Here is a 5,070-nt window from a genome sequence, read left to right as displayed (position 1 = left end):
CTAAACCTGCACGGGATCGTCATATCCAATAAACATAATAATTCATTTGCATGACATTATGGTTAATATGAATATAGGTTATCGTTGCACTTGTCTTGTAGTTCATGAGCTCTGGACTTGATAGTGTGGTTGCATATATAAAAGGGTCCTAAATTTTCTGGAAAATCACATTATGCATTCATGTATTCATGTTGTTGGGATTTCCGTTAACCTACAGAGAAATTGTGGTAGCATAAGCAAAACTACGCAATATTAATTCGATGGGCAGGATATAGAATTTTAAATGTTTAGTAGATGTGGTTAGGGATTTTCAAAGAGTTCATACAACATCATCTTCCAATTTCCCATTCTAACGACCCCTTCGAAGAACCAGCCTATTTAGCATTGAATCCTAGCATGTGAATTCGTGAACGAAGAAGTTAGTCCTGTCATAACAGCTGCTGCTAAGCACAATAAAGAGCTAGTTGTAGCACTAAACTTAAAATCCTAAGAATGATGTAGAGACCTACACATAGTTTCTTCAAAGCTGCAAAAATATTAGAGAAAACAGTATACGTTGACCATAGTTGCAAAAATATTACAAAAAACAGTATACATTGACCATAGTTGCAAAAATATTAGACAAAACAGTTTGCACTGACAAACATAGTCAGCAGTAAAAAAACATTCAGTGGAGCACAGTACTTGCTAGTAGAGTACATTTAGGCCAATAATAATGACAAAATTTTATGTGTAATATGAAAAGTATTGGAGTGTACCTCAAGGGATATACTTTTGCAAAAGAAATTTTACCTGTGCAACTCAAGTAGTACTTGAAACTAATAATTGTATGGCCATTAGTTTTAAAATCTGACTACCTGATCTAACAAAAACGAAACTGCACAATTTAGCAGTTAAAGACATGGAAAAATATGCAAACTCTAAGCATCGTACCTCCGTGTAATGGCAGGATGATCGGATGAAACATCGAGAAAACAGTATATATTGTCTATAGTTGCAAAAATATTATACAAAACATTGACCATAGTTGCAACAATATTACACAAAACAGTTTGCACTGACGAACATAGTCAGCAGCAAAAGAACATTAAGTGGATCACAATACTTGCTAGTAGAGTACATTTACGCCAATAATAATGTCAAAACCTTATGTCTATAATATAGAAAGTAATGGAGTGTACCTCAAGGGATAAACTTTTGCAAAAAAAAAAAATTAGACCTGTGCAGCTCAAGTAGTACTTGAAGCTAATAATTGTATGGCCGATAGTTTTATAATCTGACTACCCGATCTAACAAAAAAGGAAGTGCACAATTTTAGCAGTTAAAGACATGGAAAAATATTCAAACTCTAAGCATCGTACCTCCGTGTAATGGAAGGATGATTGGATGTACCATGCAGTTAATCCGATATGTAGCATGTACTCAAGAAAAACACACGCATCATTCAATTCTGGTACAAACGAAATGACATCAGCTAATTTCGTTGCCATGTAAAAAAACTAATTCGGTTGGCTAACATAGGGTCATCTGAAAACATCTATAATTTGAACCTCCTAGAAACATCAAAGGGAACTTCTGTCCGGAGTCAGGCCTGTCATATATATCTTTGGTGCCACTGGAAGCAATGTCATTATCCAGACCATGGCAACTTGCATGCTTTCTCTTCGTACATCACACAATCAAGTCAAAAGGACCACTTTGGATACACATGTACACAACCGACTTTTTTTCCTTGTCCAAACATTAGGGATCAAGCCAGTATGCATGTATCTTCTGTGATGAATTGAAAGGATTTGAAAACAGAGCAGGGATCGTGGCGCCAGCAATCCCCTGTAGTCCCTTCACTCGGCAGCCTTACTGCCTACTGCGGCCGCCTCCTCCTCCGCTGCATCAACCGGCGTGAGATTGATTCAATAATTGGCCTAAAAAAATTATATTGGGAAGCCTCATAGTAAGAACCTGAAATCCGAGGTGATTCAAGAAAGGAGAAGAAAGGGATTGAGGAGATGCTGGATTTGGTTGTGAGTCTGTGACCTTTTTTCAAATCGATTGCTGAATTGGATGGAAATCTGAAGTTGAGGATGACATGGGGATCGATTGATCATCGTGGTCCTTTTTATTAGAGCGATTGCACCATGAGGTGAACTTTAGATCTCATGGCCATCACCTCCAGCAGCCCGTCGCAGTGCCAGCACGGTGGCGCGACGATGGTCGACAATGGCGTTGGGAACACGCACTGCAGCCAAGCGTAGTTCTACCGCAGCCCCCTGAGCGTCAGGAAGGAGTCCGCGGCTGCCGCGGAGACATCGTGGGTTGGCGGCGGCGACGATATCGTGGGGCGGCGGCACATCATGGGATGACGGCGGCGACATCGTGGGATGGCGGCGGCGGCGACATCGTGGGATGGCAGCGGCGATGGCGTATAGGTCGAGGAAGACGAGTAGAAGTTGAATTATGATGACGGCATTGTTCTTTTAGAACAAACATGTGAGTTTTTTTTACAACTACACATGTGAGAAAGTTAGTTAGAATTTGCGACCGTGACATCTTTTTTAATCTAATATCAGATCAAAAATATTCTGTCTTTTTTCTTTTGAGATGGAAACCTGTTCTTTTGAGATGGAACCCGATTTTATTTTTCTTTTGAGATGGAAACCGTGAAAGGATTATATGGATTAATCTAAACCGTTATTATTTCGATCCCACATGATTAACGGTTAGTATTTACTAATTAACGTGGGAATTTTTAGGGAGTCTCTAATTATTAGAGATATAGATAGATATAGATATCTGAGTCGCCAAGAACCATTGGAGAAGACAGAAATTTATAGTTGCCCAACTTGATGGAAACATCCGGAGCCATCATTTTGGTGTTTATGAATAAACCCGGAGAGGAAACCGCTATCGGCTTAGGCAGATCAACAGTATGCAAATCGTGCATGGATGCAAAAGGCTTTGATATGAATGAAATAGATGCACCCGTATCAAATAAAACTTTTGCAGGAATATCATTAACTGGAAGATTACCCAAGATCACTTCTGAAGAATCCTCTGCCTGAGCTGCATTCATCATGTTCACCCTTGCAGACTTGGGATTATGCTTGACCACTGCATTGCTTGAAGATCTCACGGGAGGAGGAGGCGGAAGGCGCCTTTGGTTGAAGCACTTGTTCGCATAGTGACCTTTCTGCTGACACTTGTTGCAAGTCACCTCTGAGAGTGGACGATGATAAGGAGCACTTGACATTGGAGTTTGGGACTGAGACTTGTTCTGATAGCCTGGGTTGGGTGGGTGGGAAGATCCATGACCACCTTTGTTCTTCTGCTGGTAAGGCTGACGAAGCGGAGGAGGTGGAGGGAGCCAAAGCTTTTGTTGCTTAGCTGCCACTTGAGAGGAAGAAGAAGATTGAACTGCATCCCTGATTCTCTTGTTAGAAGCCTCACACTTGAGCTGAGCACCTTCTTGCTTGAGGGCCATGTTATAGAATTGATCAAACTGAGTAGGCTCAACAAGAACGAGAGCTAACTGCAGATCCTCTCTAAGGCCACCTCTGAAGTGATAGATCATGCTCTTCTCATCAGGAACGTCTTGTTTAGCACAGCGAGCAAGTTTCTGAAACTGGATGTTGTATTGATACACGGACATGCTGCCTTGCTTGAGATTGCGGAACTCCTCACGCTTGCTCTCAACAACACTTGTAGGAATGTGGTGAGCTTTAAAGTCCCGACAGAAGTCAGTCCAAGTAATCACTCGACCTCCTCTGGAATCTTTGTATTGTTGATACCAATTAGCAGCTTGGTCCTTGAGTTGAAATGAAGCAAACTTGACAAAGTCCTCAGGCCTGACATTGCTACATTCAAAATGCTTGCAGATGTCCACGAGCCAATCATCAACGTCCATGGCTTCGACACAATTGCTGAAAGACTTTGGCTGGTTTGCAAGGAACTGGTTGAGGGTAGCAAATTGAGGCTGATGGTTGAACTGCCCTTGACGTTGATTCCCTTGGTTGCCTTGGCCTTGGTTGCGCTCTTGCAAGATTTGCAAAAGCATCTGGGTGTTGGCATTGGTGGCTGCCATGACAGCTTGCCATGCCTCCGGAGGCGGAGGTGGTGGCGGAGGGTTCGTCTGACTCCCTGATAACCCACAAGTATAGGGGATCGCAACAGTTTTCGAGGGTAGAGTATTCAACCCAAATTTATTAATTCGACACAAGAGGAGCCAAAGAATATTCTCAAGTATTAGCAGCTGAGTTGTCAATTCAACCACACCTGGATAACTTAATATCTGCAGCAAAGTGTTTAGTAGCAAAGTAGTATGGAAGTAACGGTAACGGTGGCAAAAGTAACAGTAGCAGTTTTGTAGTGATTGTAACAGTGGTAACGGTAAAGTAACTAAGCGAAGAACAATATGTGAAAAGATCGTAGGCATTGGATCGGCGATGGAGAATTATGCCGGATGCGGTTCATCATGTAACAGTCATAACATAGGGTGACACAGAACTAGCTCCAATTCATCAATATAATGTAGGCATGTATTTCGAATATAGTCATACGTGCTTATGGAAAAGAACTTGCATGACATCTTTTGTCCTACCCTCCCGTGGCAGCGGGGTCCTAACGGAAACTAAGGGATATTAAGGCCTCCTTTTAATAGAGTACCGGACCAAAGCATTAACACATAGTGAATACATGGACTCCTCAAACTATGGTCATCACCGGGAGTGGTCCCGATTATTGTCACTTCGGGATTGCCGGATCATAACACATAGTAGGTGACTATAGACTTGCAAGATAGGATCAAGAACTCACATATATTCATGAAAACATAATAGGTTCAGATCTGAAATCATGGCACTCGGGCCCTAGTGACAAGCATTAAGCATAGCAAAGTCATAGCAACATCAATCTCAAAACATAGTGGATACTAGGGATCAAACCCTAACAAAACTAACTCGATTACATGATAAATCTCATCCAACCCATCACCGTCCAGCAAGCCTACGATGGAATTACTCACGCACGGCGGTGAGCATCATGAAATTGGTGATGGAGGATGGTTGATGATGACGA

General features: G+C 41.9%; 1 long non-coding RNA gene across 1 annotated transcript; it reads right to left on the bottom strand.

Annotated features, from left to right (window-relative positions):
* Window positions 1-1,403: 1,403 nt before the first annotated feature.
* Window positions 1,404-2,386, bottom strand: LOC120968088 (uncharacterized). Its single transcript, XR_005762177.2, has 2 exons — window positions 2,035-2,386; window positions 1,404-1,885 (listed from the first exon to the last, which is right to left on the bottom strand). It is a non-coding gene; the product is annotated as an uncharacterized lncRNA (long non-coding RNA).
* Between the last annotated feature and the right edge of the window lie 2,684 nt (window positions 2,387-5,070).

The sequence above is a fragment of the Aegilops tauschii genome, chromosome 1, assembly GCF_002575655.3.
Source record: "Aegilops tauschii subsp. strangulata cultivar AL8/78 chromosome 1, Aet v6.0, whole genome shotgun sequence".
NCBI classification, from domain to species: domain Eukaryota; kingdom Viridiplantae; phylum Streptophyta; class Magnoliopsida; order Poales; family Poaceae; genus Aegilops; species Aegilops tauschii.
The sequence above is the reverse complement of the archived record's forward strand: the minus strand, read 5'-3'. Positions and strand labels throughout refer to the sequence as shown.